The sequence below is a fragment of the Myotis brandtii genome, unplaced genomic scaffold (assembly GCF_000412655.1).
Source record: "Myotis brandtii unplaced genomic scaffold, ASM41265v1 scaffold898, whole genome shotgun sequence".
In the NCBI taxonomy this organism is placed as follows: domain Eukaryota; kingdom Metazoa; phylum Chordata; class Mammalia; order Chiroptera; family Vespertilionidae; genus Myotis; species Myotis brandtii.
This window is the reverse complement of record NW_005371683.1, coordinates 1,170,764-1,192,938: the sequence shown is the minus strand read 5'-3', so window position 1 is coordinate 1,192,938 and position 22,175 is coordinate 1,170,764.

Here is a 22,175-nt window from a genome sequence, read left to right as displayed (position 1 = left end):
GCATGGGAGAGGGCTTCAGGGTGGTTAAAAGCATGGCTAGTAGTTTCGGGGAGAGGCTCAGGTAAAAGCCAGACCCCAGGGGATGCAGAGGGGCCCCTCAAAGGCCTCTGGGCTCCACAGGCTCCTGGTCGTGCTTGAGGGGGAGCCTTTCGAAGAGACACTCGCCCAGCCCAGCCTGGGGGCGGCAGCCTGCGGAGGGAGCCAGGTGTGGCCCATCTTCTTGATGAGCTTCACCTCCTCACCCGGAAGTGGTTCTGCAGGAAGTCACAGAGCTGAGGGTCTGCTTGGGCAGAACCAGGGCCTGCAGGTCCACGGGGCCTGGGCCAGGTTCCTCCCCAAGGCCAGGGCGGCTTCCCTGGCGCCCTGAGTTCTGCCCACTCATCTCAGGGGGCCTCAGCACGTCCTGGGAGAGAATGCGGCCACTGCGCTGGGCTTCGTGCTTCTCCACCAACTTGTGAAAGAAACGGCCCCGCCCTCCAGAGCCACATCTTCACAGTGGAAGTAAAAGCCTAGAGAGAGGTAGGTGTGGGGGGTGGGGGGGCCGCAGAGGCAGGGCGGGCCAGGCGGCTCACCACAGCCTCCACGTGGTGGGATAAAGCTGACGGATTTGGGAATAAACCACGTGTGTTGGCTGCTCTCAGAGGTGGTTCTGAAGGTGGTGAGTGGATAAGACGCTGGAGAGTGGCCGGAGGCTGGAAGAAGGGGCGTCCTTGGGCCTGTTCCGTCCAAACACTGTTGAAGCAAGAGGCAGAGTCGGGACCACCAAGGGCACTGCCTCCTTATGTATTCTTATTTTAAGTCTCTCTACTAGTTCATTCCCATCCGCAGGCAATTAAAATCTAGTGTTGTCCATTTCCAACAAATCATAGGCCTCCTCGGACCCTGTACCTCCCACGCCAGCTATTCCAGTCTCTTCCCTTCACAGCAAAACTTCTCAGAAGGGCTGGCCACACTTGTCTCCATGATATAGCTCTCAATCATTTATTTCTTGGATATATTCATTTTAAATTATATACACTTAAACATACGTTTTAAAAATATTACATATTTTGCAAATGGCATCATACTATGTATACCATTCCAGAACCTCATTTTTAAACAACAATGTATTAGGGTAACATTGGTTAAAAACACTGTAAATTTCAGGTGTACATCTTTACAGTGTGACATCTGTCTACTCCACTGAGAGCTGACCACTCAGTGTCTGGCCTCCTGTCGTCACCATGTATTTGACCCTCCTTGTTCTCCCTATAACCCAGTGGTTCTCAACCTTGGCTGCACATTAGAATCACCTGGGAATCTTTCTAAAATCCTGATTTCTGGGCCTCATCCTCCGGAAATTCTGTTTCTTTGTTCTGGGGCGGGGCCACAACATTAGTAACAAAGAAACAGAATTTCCGGAGAATGAGACCCAGAAATCAGGATTTTAAAAAGATTCCGAGGGGATTCTAATGTGCAGCCAAGGTTGAGAACCACTGCTCTAACCTCTTGCCCCTCTGGTAACCACCATGTTGTTGACTGAATCTATGAGTTTGGTTTTTGTTTGTTTGTTTTATTAGTGCATTTGTTGCTTTTTGCTTTATATCCCACATCTGAGTGAAATCATTCGGGTTTTGTCCTTTTCTGTCTGCTTTGTTTCACTTAGCATAATCCTCTCAGGATTCATCCATGTTGTCCCAAATGGTAATAGTTCATCTTTTTTTGTGTCTGTGTATAATTCCACTGTATATATGTACCGCATCTTCTTTATCCCAATATCCGTCAGGACACGTAGGTTATTTACATGTCTTGGCTATTGTAAATAATGCTGCAATAAATATAAGGATACAAATATCTTTACAAATGTGTTTTCAATTTTTTTTTTGGTGGGGGGTATGTACCCACAAGAGGGACTGTTGGATCATATAGTAACTCTATTCTTAATTTTTTGAGAAGTCTCCATATTGTTTTTCATAGTGGCTGTACCACCAAGAGTGCACAAGGGTTCCCTTTTCTGCACGTCCTCACCAACACCTGTTATTTTTTGTTTTAATTTTGATGATAGCCATTCCAACAGGTGTGAGGTGACATCTCCTTGTGGTTCTGATTTGCATTTACCTGGTGATCAATGATGTGGAGCATCTTTTTATGTGCTGTTGGCCATCTGTTTGCCTTCTTCGGAATGTCTACTCAGATCTTCGGCCTCTTTTTAATCAGATCGTTTTTGTTTGTTTCGCTGTTGAATTATATGAGTTCTTTGTATGTTTTGGATATTAGCCACTTATTATGATTTGCAATGACTTTTTCCCTCTTCTGTGGGTTGCCTTTTCATTTTGTTGATGGTTTCCTTTGCTCTTCAGAAGTTAGTTCAATGTAGTTCCACTTGTTTATTTTTGCTTTTGTTGCTTTTGCTTTTATGTCAGGGTTGTTTTTTTTAAAAAACACACAACATTGTTGAGACCTGTGTCAAGAAACTTACCACCCATGTTTTCTTCTAGGAATTTTATGGTTTCAGGTCTCATATTCAAGTCTTTAATCAATTTTGAGTTAATTTTGTGTTTGGTGTAACATAGTGGTCCAGTCCATTCTTTTACATATGGCTGTCCAATTTTCCCAACACCACTTATTGCAGAGACTGTCCTTTCCCCATTGTATATTCTTGGCTCCTTTTTTGTAAATTAATTGACCATATATGCATGAGTTTATTTCTGGGAATACTGCTACTTCTTAGTTTTTTGTTTTTTATTTTATGCATCATCTATTGGCTTTCCCTGTGGTAGATGAGCACATAGTGTCTTTTCAACACAGACCCCCCACTCAAATGCATACCTCCTGGACCCTCACCCCTATCTTCTCAATACAGTTATGGGAAAGTAACTGTGGGTCCCCATCTGAGACTGATCTTATATGAATTAAAAGTTAAATATTAGGACAATAATAAAGGTTTTGTAAAGTCTTCTGCCAAAAATATTTAAAAAATTTAAAAGACATGATTCCTAATCAAATAATTTAACCTAATCCTTTACAAGAGAATTTGCTTTCATGGATTTGAATGTTGGTTTACTAACTAGTAGATTCAGAGGCAGAGAAATTGAAATTGTTAGATGCCACTTCCGTTAAAAAGGAAAGCAGGATTCTATTTTCAGGTATTCAACTTGAACATAATGTTTTCAGGAATAGACCTATCATGAAAAATAAAATTTATTCCTCAGAATATATACTTATCAGTATCTCATCCCTTAATCTTCCACTTTGGCCAAAAAGGTAAACTCGAAATCATTCCTGCATTATGATTGGCCAGTGGAGCGTGGGGATGTGTGTCTCTCTGTGCCACATCACCACCCGGGCAGAAGAAGGTGGATAAGGGCGTCTTTCTCCTGCAGCCTCTGGGTGCCTGGTCTGCAGAGGCCTCTTCTTGGTTGGGACTCAGAACCCTCTCAGCAGGTTGAATGACGTACCAGAGCTATCATTTCACGGAGATGCCTGGTCCCTCTCCACACACCTGTCACCTGCCTGGGCAACCCTTGATTCACGGTCCCATAAATGCCCAGATAGAGGAAACGGTCTGGGGAAGATGGGCCATTACGGGGACTAATGCATCTTTTACAGCCGGGAGCAGGCCTTGGTGTCGCCATCATCTTCTGTTAAGTTGGTTTAATGCTGAGACTGACGGAGAGCCAACAGGTAAGAGGAGTACGTGTGGAGGATGGAAGGGTCAGCCTACTCGGTGTTGACTTCAGGGCCTCCCAGGTAGATGCCGCTTTGTTCTTCTTGCCATGAAAGGCCTTGCGCAGTCGTAGAATGTAGGAGTTGAAAGGGACTTAGCTTTTGGTTTGGACCAAGAGGCTGCGGAGTAATGGGAAGGACCTCAGAGACTATCAAGTCCCATGTTTTCATTTTCCAGAAGGAAGTCCAACCTGAAAGCCAGAGATGCAAGTGAGGTTCTCAACGTCACATGGGTATCAGGAGTGAGAACGTGACAGGACCCAGGTCCTCCCGTGTGCTCTTTCCCGCTTTCGTACGTGGGTCCCTCGTGGCAGTGACGCTCCCCCCCTGGCTGCACATGAGAATCTCCTGAACAAATTGTAAAATGTCCAGGCCTCCGCAGCTGAGATTCTGACCCACTGCCACAGAGCAAAGGTTTCAGCACTGCGGCTAATAGAGCCAGCTCAGTGCTTGGCACATCATAGAAGCTCAATAAACTCCTGTTGAATGTTAATTCAGAATGTAATGGGCACGAATGAGGAAATGAATGATCTCCACCAGGTAACATTGCCTTACTTTTGAAAATTTTATTGTGGAAATGTTTAAACATTCACAAAAGTAAAGAGAAGCGTGTAATATATGGAATATAATCTGCCTTTGACAGAGGTGTTCTGGAGAGTAGATCAGAGAAGTGACTCTCCTGCCCCACTAGGTCAGGTCAAGTTCCCTGAGTGCAGTGGCTTTGGGAGCCTCTCAGCTCACAGCCCACTCAGCATGTGGCTGTGAGGGATGCAGGTGAGGGGATCGAGTGGTCAGGCATCCTGGCAGCCAGGAACATGGCAGAAACCAAAGAGGGGAGGCCCTTTTTCCAATATGGATGGTCCCCATGTCCAGCTCCAGGGCAGACCTCAGCTCCAAGAAAGACAGGCAGACTTAGTACTAGACAGCGTCACTGGTGCTGGGCTGAGTCTCCCGAGAGGGGGCGGTGGGGGGGGAGGTTCTTAGCTCTCTGCTCTGGCATGGCTTCTTAGAACTGGAGGCGATCCTGTCATTCTCAAATGTCACTGGCCCTGACGCCCTTTGCAGGGCTGTTCAAACTTTCTCCACTAATTGATCATCAGTTCGTGAGGAAGTTTTAATTTCTCTCTTAAGCTCGTTGTGGTTATCAACACTCCAATAAGTTCCCTTGGAGTTTAATGAAATGATAGCAGTGAGTCACAGGATAAATGCATAGCATAGCTTTCTAGTTTCCTGGGAGCTGGTGGCCAGCTGACTAAGTGGGCTTGACTGTTTGAGGCCAGCAGCCCTGGAGAGAGGGGCCCTTTGGTGCAGGCAGGACTGGAAAGGGCACAGCTGCTGAGCCCACCAGGCAGGGGGTGGGCAGTGTCCACCTCCAGGCTCCTCCCTCCCCCAGAGAAGCAGAATTTCTAGACTCACCGTTACGAATCCCAGGTCCAGTCCTAGCCGGTATGGTTCAGTGGATACAGTGTCAACCTGAGGACTGAGAGGTTCCAGGTTCAATTCCGGCCAAGGGCACATGCCCGAGGTGTGGGTTTGATCCCCAGTGTGGGGTGTGCAGGAGGCAGCCAATCAATGATTCTCTCTCATCATTGACGTTTCTATCTCTTTCTCCTTCTCCCTTCCTCTCTGAAATCAATAAAAATATATTAAAAAAAAAAAAAGAATCCCAGATCCATACCCGACTCCTCCTCCTTCAGCTACAGGGGAGGAGCAGGTTTGCTGCCAGTGCCCTCCAGTGCCTGCTTTCAGAGCGAGGTCTGCACTTCCTTTTCCTTCTACTTCTTGCCCCACCCCCCTCCAAGTTACCGATATCCTCATGCTGTGTCCAGCATCCCGGGGACACTCATGGCAAGTTCACTACCCAGGTTGGGTGGGGGCATGGGTAGGTGGCAGTCCATGTGAGGGGCACTTCTCTTCATTTGTCTTCTCATCAACACTTACCTATTCTGTGCCCCACTGGTGGGAGGCAGGGAGGGGAGCTCATTAATTGATACTGATAATGTTTACAGGGAGGCATCGTGACATGACCAAGGCGTCTACTCTTCACCCCTGATGATAATACCTCCAGCTCTTACCATGGTTCTTGGCACATAGTGGGTGTTCAATAAATGTTTGGAGGGAGGATGATGGAAAAACTGGAAATATCATCAAACCTAAAGTTGGGAAACTTAGCTGTCCTCCTGTTAGTAACTCAGTGTGTCCCTGATAAAGTCACATCATCACCCTGGCCTCAGTTTGCTCTTATGTAAACCAAGGTGGTTGGACTGGTTGATGTCGAAGGTGCCTACAACGCCTCTTTTCTGGTTCGGTGATGGTATAATTCCACAGTGTCCCTACCCACGCTGAGCTGTTGGTGCTAAATATCACCCCTCTCAGGAGATACTTATGTTTACAACAAGCATTCAGAAAAATAGCACCTAACCTAACGAGGAGCTCTAATTCTGGAAATTCAGAACCAAACGGGTCGGGAAATTCAAATTCTCAGGCCAGATTAGTTTGGAATCTGGGGACAGATTCTGAGCCAGAATCCCATTCAGCAGCTGCCCCGTGGAGGGTGCCTGAATGTCATACAGCAGGACCCCCTGCAGGGCATTGTGGGAATGTGAGGGGAGAGAACTCATCCTGAGCTAATGCTGCTCTCTGAGGTGCCTCTCACAAGGGCCCACGCCCATGTCCCCTTCCCAGGGTCAGATCTCGGTTCACGTCCGGTCTTGAGCATATTTCTCCCTTCAGAATTGGGTGTCCTGACTGCCTCAGTTCAAGGAATGTCATTGGGTAGCCAAAACCATCTTTTTAAAGGACCAGTTTAACATGGAATTGTCAGTGAGCTTCTACTGTGAAGTTTTAATCAAACGAAGGGAGATATTCTGGACAAAGGATGACTTAGGAGGGTAGATTTGAGTGAACGAGTATTCGGGGGAGATATTCAGACTCGGTTTTGTGTGTTTGTTTTCTAGTATCTACCTGGCACCAGCACTGTACAGACCTTATCTCAAATTCTCACTGCAAGCCTGGAAAGTACTAGTAAACACTGTATTGTTATCCTTTTTTCCTCTCAATGGTGAGTGAGGAAATTGCGATGATTCACCGACAGTACCACTTGCCTCCACAGCAGTGGTTCTCAACCTTGGCTGCACATTAGAATCACCTGGGAATCTTTTTAAAATCCTGATTTCTGGGCCTCATCCTCCGGAAATTCTGTTTCTTTGTTATGGGGTGGGGCCACAACATTAGTAACAAAGAAACAGAATTTCCGGAGGATGAGGCCCAGAAATCAGGATTTTAAAAAGATTCCCAGGGGATTCTAATGTGCAGCCGAGGTTGAGAACCACTGCTCCAGAGTATCCCCTTGCTAATCCCCCAGGTGTGCAGTGACAGCCATTTAGAAGCCCCTTCCTCCTCTTTTTGCCTCTGAATCTTTTTAAAAATCACTTCAGGATGAGACTAGCCCCGTGGTCGGCAAACTGCGGCTCGAGAGCCACATGCGGCTCTTTGGCCTTGAGTGTGGCTCTTCCTAAGCCTCAGGAGTACCCTAATTAAGTTAATAACAATGTACCTACCTATATAGTTTAAGTTTAAAAAATTTGGTTCTGTTGACTAATGAGTTTGCCGACCACTGGACTAGCCAATCAACATTCTACCAGCTGCTGGGGTGAAGGAAATGGGGGAATAGAATCTTTTCAGGACCGATGAAATACAGCTTAATTTAAGAACAACTCAACTCAACTTTTATCCATTTACTAGGTCCCACCAGGCTTAAAAAATAATGCTTCTCAGTTCGTAGTCTATAGACCTCCAGCATTACAGTCTTCTGAGAGTACTGGTCTGGAACCAGGGAGTTACATTTTACATACGTCCCTCACCAAAGTTGAAGAATCACTGCGACACAGGGAATAGGAAGGAGTGCGGTTTGTGCTCTGCGCTTAGGCAGCTTGCAGCCGCGGTGGGAAGGGTAAAAAGCAGGAAGGTGATCAATCACTGTGTGTTTGAGGAAGATTGCTCTGGGCGGGCACAGGATGGACGTGAGAGGGAAGCTGGCCGCGGGAGATCTGCTCAGAGGCGTTGGCAGCGAGCCTGGAGCGAGATAAGGGCTCGGCTGCTGAAAGGGAGCAACAGATGCCACATGTCAGCCCCCGACACAGACGTGTGTTTTTATTGCAGGCCGTCACCGGTTCCTTTTGGAAGCTGGAAGGCGATAGATCACAAACAAATAGAATGTATTCAATCGTTTGAGAAAACTGCTAGCAGAGGCCCTAAGCCCTGGAAAGATGGCGGCCTGTCTTCTCTGAGTGTAATTCAGAATAAAACAACACCGAAGGCTCACATGAATGCTGAAATTCCTAAGTTTTTTTCTAGATTCTCCCATTGCAATGCTCTGGATAAATTCACTCAACCTGCCCTTTTCTTATCTTTCCAATTCTGGTTGCTCAGCCTTAGTCTCTTTTTAAAAAAATATATTTTATTGATTTTTTACAGAGAGGAAGGGAGAGGGATAGAGAGTTAGAAACATCGATGAGAGAGAAACATCGATCAGCTGCCTCCTGCACACCTACTGGGGATGTGCCCGCAACCAAGGTACATGCCCTTGACCAGAATCGAACCCGGGACCCTTCAGTCCACAGACCAACGCTCTATCCACTGAGCCAAACCAGTTAGGGCCAGCCTTAGTCTTCTTAGGAGGTGATCAGAACCAGCTAGGGGCTGCGTGTTGGGGGGGGGGTAAGTCAGGGGTACTGTGGGAGGGGTTAGTGGTGGTTTCACATGGGATGATGAACATGGAATAAAAAGAAAGAGGAGGGAGGTCACTGTTGGAGGTGAGACTGGCAGGGGCAGAAGAACTGCAGCTTCTGGATAAAGTTGAACTCAGCCCAAGCTGTTCTAGAACCTAAGCTGGATAAGAAACGTGGCTGTTCGTCCAGAGTGGGGGCAGGCTGTCCTTGTCCTCGCGCTCTACTGCACTCAGCATCAGGTGCCTGGGGCTCGGAGACCTTAGGACAGTGGTCGGCAAACTGCGGCTCGAGAGCCACATGCGGCTCTTTGGCCCCCTGCGGGCACGCATGTACAGTGGGATTGAAACTTCGTGGCCCATGCGCAGATGATTGAAACTTTGTGGCCCATGCGCAGAAGTCGGTATTTTGTGGAAGAGCCACACTCAAGGGGCCAAAGAGCCGCATGTGGCTCGCGAGCCGCAGTTTGCCGACCACTGCCTTAGGAGAATGCACCCCTTGCTGAGGGGGTGGGGCCAGGAAATGCCACTGGCTAAAATGAAGCCAGATGGTCAGCTGAAAATGGGTGACCTTGGCCATCTTCAGCTCCTGCTCTTAGGGGATCTGTGTCTGTGTGGAGCCAGTGAGCCTGAATGGAAATCCAAGTACGCATGAGTATCTAAAGTTAATCCTACAGTTTAAAAACGACAACAAATACCTGCCAATTTTTTTCTGCTTATTTTATTTTTTTAAACCAGCATTTTCTAAAACATTGAATCATGGGGTCCGTTAAGAACACAAGGTGGAAGCTGCAAGCTAACTGACTGAAAGGCTGAATGTGGCCCTGACATGTTTTGTTTCTTTAGTGGAACACTACAAAAAAAAAAAATTTTTTTTAAGTATTTGCCAACATTAAAAAATCAGGTAATTTCACCTAAAAATCCAGATTACCAACTTCTCTAGAAAAAAATCAGATCTGGTAACTTCAGAACCTCATTCCCAAATGGCCACCGTCTGTTGGAGCCGTGGGCCAGGTGATCCCCAGGTGGCCATGAAGTCACCCACCAGCACAGTGTCAGTGAAGCACAATTGGAATAGAGCTGACATGAAGGCTGGGGTCTTTGAGACGGTGCTCTGTGGCTAACAAAAGAATAGGTGTCTAGAAAGAGGCGTATCCAGGAGGAAAGTCCACTCAGGGGTATTCTAGGTGCAAAGGGTCCGAGGGGTTCTTCCCGGGGCTCTTCTGCAGCCCGAGTACAATCTCCAGCCACCCCCTTCCCCTGGGCTGATTCCGTGCTCACCGAGCAACCTCCTGGTTATAAATGCTATTCCAGGAAATGTGTGTCTTGGAAAATGGATGCGAATATTCTGGTCGCTGGACAGCCACGCTCATTCATTGCTCATCTGGAAATGGCCTTCTGGCGTGCCTGGTTCTTGGGAGGAGCGCTTAGCACAGGCCCGTCTCCCCAGGACCTGAATTATAACACTGGGCTCCTGACCTTGCAAAGCTGAGGACCAGAATATGAACGAGTGGCATCCTGACCAGGGGACAGAGTGGCCTGTCGGTCGGCCACCCTTTCACTGCCGCAGCTTCCACTCCGGCCCCAGGGCTACGGCCAGAGATCAGCATGTCCAGTTCCTGGGCTGCAGGAGGTCTCCTGAGTCAGTTTGCTCCTGAGATCTCATTGTCCCTGAGAGATGCTGCCGTCTCTGCCTCTGATTAGTGCCTCGGGCTGTGCCTGGCAGGGAGGAGCGTTCTGTAAATGGGGAAAGACTTTGGAACAGTGCTGGCATTCGGCCTGCAGGCACTGGAGTGAAAGGGCAGGATTGCCCCAGCAGACGTCTCTCAGCTTCCTGGTAGCAAGAGGGGTGCTCCTAGGGTCGCTGGATACCCAGGAGAGGGAGAGGAGGTGGGGAGGAGGGACATGCACTAGCTCAGCTTTCCGCTGAGGCTGCAGTGCCAGCTCAGAGCAGGGTAGAGGGATGGACTGTGCTGTGGGAAGAGGAGGGCTTGTCTGCTCAGAGAAGACAGGCAGGAGGGGCCCAACAGCCAGGGAGGATGCGCACGGGGCCAGCCCTGCCCCAGTGCTAGGAAATGTTGTGCATCCTTTACCTGAGGAGAGTTTTAGAGTCTAGTGTTGTGTCCTGTCGACACCCATGGGTGGTGAGTGAGTGAATGGAGAGGATGCAGCAGACCCCCACTCCTTCTGCGCCCCACTTTAAACTGACCCCAATGTCTCAGAGGAAAACTGCTGATGAACCTCCTTCTGCTATGAGGCCCATGACCGCCACAGCATTAAGATTGCTTTTGCATTTTCAGGAAGAATATGATAATAAACCCTACCATCTAGATTGAACAGTATTTTCCATTTTTGCTTCTTTTTTATGCAAATCCCAGACATCACAGAATATGAAGCTGTAAAGAATAAGGACATTTCCTCCTGTAACCATGATAATCTTCATTTCCCCACATAAACATCCCATTTTCGTGCCTAACAAAATGCACAATAAGCCCTTCATATCCTCTAATACCCAGTCTGTATTCAAATTTCCCCAATTGTCCCAGGAATGAATTTGTATGTTTGCTTTGTTGGCAGCAAAGCTTTTTAAACAGTGTTCGCACCAGCCTCGGGCTTCTGCACAAAGGGCTCAGCGGCCAGCAAGGGCGAGACTGCGGGAAGGCCCAGGCCCCCCCACTGCTTCAGCCAGAGCAGGTTTTATTTTGAGGAACAAAAGAGGTTTTCTGTTAAGAAATATTGAACATATTTCCATGAGATGTTACTTCTCTTATATTTTCAAAGAGATGCCTGGTGCTGTAGCTGACTTAAATCCAAGGGATAACTTCTCAGCAGTGGGACTGGGGAGACCCGGGGTGGGGCCAGGGAGATTGGCAGAAAGTAAGATGATGCAAGGGGAGAGATTTTATTCCCGCCGGGCATGAGCTTGGACTCATACCGCTGACCTTCCCAGTACCTGGAATACTGTGGGTCCACTTGGTAGCCTTCCCCCTGGGGACCCACACGTCTGACACTTGGACTCTGCTTCCGAGGGACCTAGATCCCACTCTGTGACTCCATCCTGTCCTTGCTCATTTGCAGGACCGATCGGCACACTCTGAGGTCCGTGAGTTTTGAAACCCTCCCCTGCTCAGCGTATACTTTCAACTTCCATAGGTGCACCCTCAAGGCCCGACCTCAGAGGAACGGTCTTCCCGAATCCTAGTCGTTACAGGTTGCCGTTACCGGAGCCTGAGGGACACCGAGTATCAATAACACAGACCTGTGAGAAGCACAGCCAGAGCCCTCCCATCAGGTGCAGCTCAGCGGTAATCCCAGCCAGCCAGGGGCTGCCGCTGCGTTGACACCAGCCCCCGGAGACAAGCCGATAACAAGAGAGGAGGGAGATTCTAGGAAATTCTGGCCTTCTCAAGGAACCTCAGTATGCTCAGCTGTTCACAACAGCTCCAGACCTCTCTCCTCCTGCAGGACGCCTGCCCAGATTAACCTGCTAAAAATATTCTACTTGCTCTCGAGGTTCTTTTTTATTCTTCTTCTTTCTACCTGCCCCCGCCCTCCCCTATTCCCCTCTGGCAAGCCTTAGTTTGTTCTTTATATCTACAGGTTTGTTTCTGTTTTGTTTTGTTTATTCATTTGTTATGTGTATTTTTTATATATTTTTATTGATTTCAGAGAGGAAGGGAGAGGAAGAGAGAGATAGGAACATCAATGATAAGAATCATTGATCAGTTGCCTCCTGCACGCCCCACACTGGGGATCAAGCCCACAACCCAGGCATGTGCCCTGGCCAGGAATCGTACCATGATCTCCTGGTTCATAGGTCAATGCTCAGCCACTGAGCCATACCAGCCGAGTATCATTTGTTATGTGGTTTTTTTTTTAGATTCCACAAATAAGTGAAATTATATGGTATTTGTCTTTCTCTGCCTGATTTATTTCACTTCCCATACTACTCATCATAGCAGAAGTAATGGCGAACCTTTTGAGCTCGGCATGTCAGCATTTTGAAAAACCCTAACTTAACTCTGGTGCCGTGTCACATAGAGAAATTTTTTGATATTTGCAACCATAGTAAAACAAAGATTTATATTTTTGCTATTTATTTTATATATTTAAAAGCCATTTAACAAAGAAAAATCAACCAAAAAAATGAGTTTGCGTGTCACCTCTGACACGCGTGTCATAGGTTCGCCATCACTGCTCTAGATCCATCCATGCTGTCGCAAAGGGCAGAGTTAGGCAGGTCACCATTTTCCTCTTGGTCACAACCCACCTCTGAATGACCTGTCTGTGACCATTAGAAAGCTTAAACTCACTCTCTATACCAAACTTTGAGTTAAAGGAACTCAAGGGCCTTTCTTTAACTCTCGTGGCCATTTACGTTTTAAATTCATTCATTAACGTTGGTGTGGGAGGAAGTCTGGAGTCGATGATGATCCAGGTGTGTGGTTTTAACCTGAAGCCAGATTCCTGGGCTTTCTTGCAGCATGCGCAGCTAACTGGAAAATGTGAAAGTCAATACATTTTGAAGAGAGAGAAATGCAAAACAACAGCAAGTCCCTGCTTCTCTCTGATGAGGTCTTTGCAACCTGCAAATGATGTCATCGTTTTGTTGCCTATAAAGGAACTGGACGGAAAGTTCTGTTTTCACCTCCTCCCAAACCATTTATGTGACTAAGAAGGTGGTAGTGAGCCTCTAAGAATTGTGACTTGGTGCTCTCTTTTGAAACACAAAGCCCGATTACCCAGGGAGAGCGCTCAGGGAGTGGGCTCTGAGCAGGGCCTGCAGTGTTTGCTTTCTGCAGAGGGAGCCATGGAGACCAGGCGTGCCTGCCGGCCTGGGCAGGTCTACCCTCCAGGACCTCGTGGAGCTATTAGATGGATATTGGATCAAATTAACACTTTGAAGCCCACTAATGCACTTATCATACTGGATCCGATTTGTCTGGTGCATCTCGTGTTTGAGTTGAAAGAGTTCTAAAGAGATGGGGGCCTCCCATCCTGGTTGCCAGGCCTGAGGATTTCCTGAGATTGGGACTTCCGGTAAAACCAGGACGGTTCCCCATAAACTGGGCGGCAGCCACCCTACTAACGGGCCTTCCATTTTCCTACTGTCGATGCCAACAGAAGGAGACCAGATGAGAAGAGTCGAGACAGCACAACCCCCCCCCCTTTTTTTTCTTTTTATTGGTTTAGAGAGGAAGGGAGAGGGAGAGATAGAAGCATCAATGATGAGAAAGAATCATTGGTCAGCTGTCTCCTGCATGCCCCCTACTGGGGATCGAGCCCACAACCGGGGCATGTGCCCTTGATTGGAATCGAACCTGGGACCCTTTAGTCTACGGGCTGACGCTTTATCCACTGAGCCAAACTGCTAGGGCAAGCACAACCCCCTTTAAAACAGCTGTCAAATGTGAGCCTGAACCACAATCGCCTGGAGGGCTCATTCAAGCAGGCGTCTGGGCCCCACCGCCAATTTCTGGGTCGGTTGACCTGAGTAGGACCCGAGAACTTGCATTTCTAAGAAGTCCCCAGACGGTGCTGCTGCTGGTGGTCGGCACTGCATTTGAGAGCCTCTGCTTTAAAACACGGGGGTCTTAGTTACACATTGGAATCAGCTGAGGATTTTTAAAATATACAGGCAGACTCTTGGGGAGAGTGGGGGTTCGGTTCCAGACTGCCGCAGCCAAGGGAGTATCGCAATCAAGTGACTTGTAATCTCTTTGCTGGCCTTGCCTTCAGTTTGTGGAAAGTGCAACCTGTGAAGCACAATAAAGCAAGGCATGCGTGTCTGGGGTCTCACACCCAGGCGTTCTGATTTAATGGCTCTGGGGAGTTTTAAGCCTCCCCAGGTGGTTCTAACATGCAACAAAGTGTGAGTCCACTACATACTCTAATACAGCGGTTGCCAACCTTTTGGACCTCACGGACCCCCAGTGGTCCACGGACCACTGGTTGGCGACCGCTGCATAGGTTCTGCTGCCCTGAAGTGCTCTGATCTGCACTCATTTCTGGACATTCAGCACCTATTTGTTGAGTAGCTACTATGTGACAGGCTGGGTGGCTAAAATAGACACGAGTCCTCCTTCAAGGAGCTTGATGCTTAAGGGGTAACATAGCATAAACATGTAAACAAAAATCATGAACAATTAAAAATGATGCCTTGCCCGGGTAGCTCAGTTGGTTAGAGCATTGTCCTGATGTGCCAAGGTTGTGAGTCCAATCCCCAGTCAGGGCACATACAAGAAGCAAGCAACCTATATATATAAAAGCCTAAGCGACCAAACGACCGGTCGGCCAGTCGCTATGATGTGCACTGACCATGGTGGTCATTGCAATCCCACAGTAGGAGCGCCGCTCAGCTGACCAACTGGTGCCAGACACCAGGCTCATGGCTGGCGAGCGCAGCTGTGGCAGCATGAGCCTCTCCTACCTCCGCAGCAGTGCTACCAAGCGGCGGTGGCAGCAGGCGCAGCGAGGCCATGATGAACAGGAACAGCGCAGCGCCTGGCCTGGGCTCTGGCTGCTCCCCAGCTGCTTGCCTCTTCGTGCACTATTACATCACTCGGGGGATGTCAGACTGCCAGTTTCGGCCCGATCCCCGCAGGGGTCCTGGATTGGGAGAGGATGCAGGCCAGGCTGAGGGACCCCACCAGTGCATGAATCCCTGCACCAGGCCTCTAGTGAATGCATAAATAAGTAGAACAACAAATCAGTGTTTCTGTATCTCTTTCTCTGTCTCTCCCCTCCCCGCTTCTTCTCTCTCTAAAATCAATACATAATTAGCCCTAGCCAGTTTGGCTTAGTGGAATAGAGTATCAGATTGAGGGGTCCTGGGTTTGATTCCAGTCAAGGGAACGTACCTCAGTGGCAGGCTCAATCCCCAGCCCTAGCAGCCCGTGCAGGAGGCAACTAATCAATGTGTCTCTCTCACATCGATGTTTCTCTCTCTGTCTCTCCTCCTCCCTTCCACTCTCTCTAAAAATCAATGGAAAAATATCTTTGGGTGAGGATTGACAAAAAAATAAAATCAATAACTAAACATTGTTTAAAAAATCATGACAAGAGCCCTGGAGAACAAGAACAGGGAGCCAGTGTGAGCAAGAGTAAGGGCAGGCTGAGGGGGCTGTCTTGGGCAGAGAGATCATTAAGGATGTCTCTAAGGTGAAACTTGAAAAATTAGGAGCCAGCCATGCTGATTGTGGGAGAGGAGGACTGTGAGCCGGCCATGTGGAGTCGAGGTGGCGGGCCTTACCTCCCCTGTGCACCCTGCGTGGGCTAATTCAGCAGATATTAAGTTACATACATCAGTTTAACACCTCCACCTCTTCTCGGGGTGGACTTGGGCTGGAGGCTGTTCTAACCAGGGGCCAGCTTTACAGTTCCCTGCCAGATGAGCTGGAGGTTCCAGGGCGGCCAGCCAAGCAGAAAGTCCAAAGCCAGGCCCTCTGGCCCAGGGACTTGGGAGTCCCAGGTGCATGGCCTTCTGCATTATGTGGGGATTTTTAAAACTATTGCCCAGATGGAGAGTTGGATTAAATAGCTCTGGCAGGTAATCAGAGACCTGAGGTGGGAGGGCAGCAGCCAGGACAATCTGTGGAAAAGTCTGTCCTGAGTAAGCAGGTGACAGACAACTCCCTCGGGGCAAGAGAGGGGGCTATCTCTTGATGCATCCACAAACTCTTCGTCATTAGAAAATGACCACAGAATACAGTGGAGCAGAAAGTGAATCCTCTTAAGAGGAAATTAACATGCCTCACGCAACCTCACGCGGCCAAGAACTTCCACCTCGTCCTAAACTGCATGCAAGAGGAGAGAAGGGGGGGCTGCGCTTCACAGTTTTATAGTCAGAAAAACAGAGGCTCAGAGTAGGGGCTTGGAGGATGGAGAAATGGGACCAGGTGCCAGGATCTAGTCCCTGTCTTTTTTTTTTTTTTTCTTCTAACATAAGCTTTGTCCAGTTTCTTCCCGCATCTCCCATTCCCCTTTCCCCCCCAAGAATAGTCAGTCCATTCCCTTTCTATGTCCCTGATTCATTATAATCACCAGTTCATTCTGTACATCAGATTATTTATTCACTTGGTTCTTAGATTCACTTGTTGATAGATGCATGTTTGTTGTTCACAATTTGTATCTTTACCTTTTTCTTCTTCCTCTTCTTAAAGGATACCTTTCAGCATTTCGTATAATACTGGTTTAGTGGTGATGAACTCCTTTAGCTTTTCCTTATCTGTGAAGCTCTTTATCTGACCTTCAATTCTGAATGATAGCTTTGCTGGATAAAGTATTCTTGGTTGTAGGTTCTTGGTATTCAGCACTTTGAATATTTCTTGCCATTCCCTTCTGGCCTGCCAAGTTTCTGTTGAGAAATCAGCTGACAGTCGTATGGGTATTCCCTTGTAGGTAATTGAGTCTCTTTCTCTTGCTGCTTTTAAGATTCTCTCTTTGTCTTTTGCTCTTGGCATTTTAATTATGATGTGTCTTGGTGTGGTCCTCTTTGGATTCCTTTTGTTTGGGGTTCTCTGCGCTTCTTGGACCTGTAAGTCCATTTCTTTCACCAGGTGGGGGAAGTTTTCTGCCATTATTTCTTCAAATAGGTTTTCAATATCTTGCTGTCTCTCATCTTCTGGCACCCCTATTATTCTGATGTTGGTACGCTTGAAGCTGTCCCAGAGGCTCCTTACACTATCTTCGTATTTTCGGATTCTTTTTTCATTTTGCTTTTCCGGTTGGGTGTTTTTTGCTTCTTCGCATTTCAAATCTTTGGCTTGATTCTTGCGCTCCTCTGGTCTGCTATTGGGTGTAATATTCTTTATTTCAGAGCGTGTATGCTTAATTTCTAGTTTCTTTATCATAGCATCGAGGGTCTCATTAGTTTTCGTGAGGCTCTCCAGAAGTTTATTGCAAGCCCTCAAAATTGCGTTTTTTAGCTCTATATCCTCCATTTCTGTCATGTTTTTTTGTCTCCGCATTTTTTATGCTTTCTTGGTGCACCCCCTAGTGGTCTTTGTGCGCAGTCTTGTTCTAGTTGAGCCTTGATTGTTGTAGTTAATACTAGAGGGATTTGACCACCAGGCCGACTGGCTGTGTGAATCAGCTGTGTCTGCCGCGGAAAACTTCTGTCCTCTGGGGAGGTGCTAATCTAGCCTTTGCCTGAGGCGATCTGGCAAATGGCTCTGCGCAGGGCTTGGGCGGGGCGGGCTCAACAGGGCGGGCGGGCGGAGGGAGCGGTTATGGCCCCTCTCAGTCCCGTTCCCAGAGGCTCTGCTTCTCAGAACCCCCGGAACCGCTGCAAACCTCGGAGGGAAAGCTGCCTTCCAACTGATGCCAGACACTCCCGCTTCTCCCGTTTGGGTCCGAGTCCCCAGCGATTCGCCCGTATCTGGAGCTCAGAGTCTGAGACTCCCCCCTGACCGAAAACGACAACCGCGCTCTCAGCCACCAGCCCGCTTTGCGCGCGCACCTCCGCACCTGAGTATTTTCCACACTGCGCCTCCTCTGAGCCTCGGTGTGCTGTTATTTTTCCTTCTAGTTGAAGAGTCTCTCCTCAGCCAGCCTTCCTGCGGTTCTGGGTGATGTCCGTTCCGTCTTTTAGTTGTATTTTTGAAGTGGTTGTTTGCGGCAGCAGTCTGCGGTGTTTACCTATGCCGCCATCTTGGTCTCCTAGTCCCTGTCTTATGCTAGTCCCCAGCCTTCCTTAGGGATAGCCCTCTGAGGATGGACTTTGTGCTACGGGTACAACTTAGAACACCTTGTCTGGGCCCTGAGGGAGGCGGGATTGGGGTGAGATGGGTGAAGATGGGTCTCATGAATGGGTCTCAATCATGTACTAAATAGAATTTACTGAGGGTACTGGGAACAAGAGAGATCCTACCTCAGGAGAGGGAAGGAGATAAAGTCACTATGTGAGCACAGGACCTTTCATTCGTCTGTATTATCAGTGCCTGTCACATAGAAGACACTCAACACATGGTTATTGAAATAAATGACTTACGGACTTATTGAATTCACTGACATAGCCTGGCTATCAGTAGGCACTCCATACCTGTTTTTTAAACACATTAAAGTGTTTCATGGACAGAGACCTCTGCATAGGAAATCTCTGTAAAGAAAGGTGCCAGATAGAATAGATGAAATGACGAAGATTTGGGGAGAGAAAAATGAGGCAATGATCAAAGCAAATAGAATGAGGACAAAAACAAAGAAATGTAGAAACTCTAAGCATGTTTCACAGACTTGGGAAAAACACTGATAAGACACCTCTCCTTAGGACATCTGCCGGACTGTTTTCTAACAAACTGTAATTTTTCAAGACAACCCCAGATATCAACTCAACCTCAACAGAATTTCCTTCCCTTTGAAATATATTTTCATTAATCTCAGAGGGAAGGCGGGGGAGAGTGGATGGGCGGGAGGTAATCAACCAAAGATCTTGTATGCACATATGCATAACCCATGGACACAGACAATAGGGTTGGTCTGGAGGGGGTCAATAGGGAGGAAAAGGGGACATATGTAATACTTTCAACAATAAAGAATTATTTTAAAAAATAAAACAAAAAGTATATCTTTTTATTTCAGAGAGCAAGGGAAAGGGGGAGAGAGATAGAAACATCAATGATGGAATCATTGATTCAGCTGCCTCCTGCCTACTGCCCAGTCGGGGAATCAAACCGTGACCTCTTGGTACATAGGTCAACACTCAACCACTGAGCCATGCCCTCTGGGCCGGAATTCCCCTCCCTTCATTGTCACTTAGCAACAGCCTCCGTTTAAAAGAGCAGGCTGCTCTTTATTGCCTGCCCTGCATTGACTAGCAATCCACAGGCCCTTTGCTCTCTTGGAAAGTAAAATAAACTTCCTCTCTGCATCTCTTCTCTTAGTTGTGAATTCTTTCACAGCCCGAGTCACCGGCCAAACCCTAACAGAACCAACACCCTTGGCGTATCGGGACAATGCTCTAACTGAGCTACCCAGCCAGGGCTTCTGGCTTCTATTTTCAAAAGTCAAACTCACTAGAAGGGAGAGTTCCCAAACACAGAAAGAGTGTTCAACGCCTCTAGATGTCTAGAAAGAATAATAAGTGCTATCACACAAAGTAGGTAATTGCCACATGATTTAAATATGAACATTTTATTTAAATCAGTACATGACTGAGGGTTGCATTATAACGTTCATTGTACTGTAATACGTGACTATAATATTGAGACAATTTCCTCTTTTCCCCCATTCAACAAAGAATGCATACTCCTTGGTTTACTTTGAATTAATTGCCTAAAAAGGAATGCTAAATCAACAAATCAATCTTAAGATATGTTCTGGAGTGTTTGGTTTGGAGTTTGCATATTAAAATACACAATGAAATTCAAGTCTTGACGTTTTATTCTCCCATTCTGCATTTAAGAAGCCGATTTACTTTTACAAAAATTTTAAGAATGAAGTAGGTACCAGTTCCACATTAAGGATGAAAAGCCCCTGGGACAACATGATAACCCTGTCAGGTGTCACTAGCCACTGGGGAGGAAACTCTGTTCTTCTCTTCTTTGGGAGGTACTTGAATTTCCTGAATGGGCTGTGACACAATCACAACTGGAATGGCATGATCTAATCCCAGACCTGCCCTGTAGCCTGAGGTCCAGCTAATTAGGTGACTCCATCCTTGGCTGCTTGCTGTTGAAATCATATTACTCGCTTGAATTGATCAAAGAATGGATAGCCAGGCCCATCCAACCCTCCAAAAACCAAAACCCAAAAATATAAAACTGACCCAAACCAATAACCAGGGAACTCCCCAGAGTAAGAAACCCACCATGGCTCTAGAGCGCCCCCTTCAGTCTGGAACTGGAACCCTAGACAAAGCGCGAGGAGGCTCGGGTGAACTCTGTAATAGCTGATCCCATTTGGCTTTTCATTTACTGGGAATGAAGACTCTTTACACCCACAGTATATTATTTGCGGAAAGTGCTTATAAATAGCTGCCTGAAACCTTTTACCGTATTTGTTCATTTAGAAACAAAACAGTGGGGACCTTATCTTAATGCACACGGTATTCCGGTTGTAACCAGCGACCTTTTAGTTAAAAGAAACTGACAGCAGCTTTTGCTTTCTACTAACCCATAAAATGTAGATGAGAGGATAGATTAAATACTAAAATAAGAACCTAATCCCTTCGGAGTTAGAAGTGAAGGCTCCTGCTACTGAATAGATGTCTCTTTGAGACATGAATGACACATGTTACCAAGGATCCCACCTTAGCAACCACCTCCTCAAAAGGTCCCACAGAGCAGCCAGTCCCTGTGGTGGTGCAGAGGGTGCCTAGAGAGACGGAGAGGCACCACTGGCTTCACTCACCAAGTCGTGTGCCCGGTGTGGGGCTGTGTCTGCCGTGTGGGTGGGACATGGCCCCATGTGTCCCCATCATGCCGTAAGCCTGCCATATTCAGGCCTCATCCCAAGTGTTTCTCAAGACTCCACAAAGCCTTCCTGGCAAGTCTGACTCATTACCCTCTCCATCTGTGTCAGCTCCCACGTATCCACTGCACCAATCACTTAGCACGTGATCCTAAGCCGTCTTTTCCCCTGTCAGTTTCCCTTACTTGCCAATTGACCCTTAGGCTCCATGGGAGGAGTTCAGCCCTCCAGTGGGTGAATGAATAGATAAGGGTCCAAACACAAGGCCTCTGAGCTAAAAATTAACCAAACTGGCATAACCAAAGGCCTCGGAGTTGCTCCATAATGGTTTTCAAATCGTGTTCTTCGAGAAAATATATTACCCAGTGCTTCCTTTACAATGGACTCAGGAAATGGATACTTTTTTCCCTTAATTTCTGGAACAAAAAAGGTAAAGATTAGATATAAGGAAGGATTTCCTAATAATGAAAGAAACAAAGACACCAGAATGGGAAAGACTCTTCCCTGAGAGAGTTTAAACTGAGAAGGTCTGTACAAAGCTGATATCTTTTAAAAAAGAAAAGAAAAAAGGAATTTTATGCTGACTGGCATGGACGTGGTGCCTGGAGGATGAAGCTTTCCCCCTCGATGCCCCGTGAAGGGAGACACACAGACTGGGTTCTAATCCAAGCTTTCCTTCCTGTTAAGGGCATCATCTTGAACAAACACTCTTATTTAACCTGCTTTGCAGACAGTAAAATAAAAATAATAGTACCTGTCCCGATTCCTGAGAGGAATGTTTGGAGGTCAGTGGTCAATGCATTGTTTGGGAAAGATCTTTGAACATTGTAGAGAATATTAAAGATGAAGGTGGTCTTCTTCTTCTTCTTCTTCTTCTTATTATTATTATCATTATTATTATTATTACTAACTTTTAAACCTGGGGCTTGTTGCCTCCTTCTCTCTGGCCTCTTAAACACAAATCCCTGTTCCTTCTCAGGTTCCAAGAGTAACTGGGACCCCAACACATAAGCCTCATCTCTATTTATTCAGCGAATTCAGACAGGTCCATGCTTGCAGGGATGGGTGGAGTGGGGGCTGGGTCAGGGGAGATAATGAAAGAAAGCCTATTAGGGAGCTGCTTACATAAGAGTGGAGGAGCCTTAGCCGGTTTGGCTCAGTGGATAGAGTGTCGGCCTGTGGACTAAAAGGTCCTGAGTTCAATTCCAGCCAGGGGCACATCCCCGGGTTGTGGGCTCAATTCCCCACAGTGGGGGGGGAGGGGCAGCCAATCAATGATTCTCTCTCATCACTGATGTTTCTATCTCTCAATCTCTCTCCCTTCCTCTCTGAAATC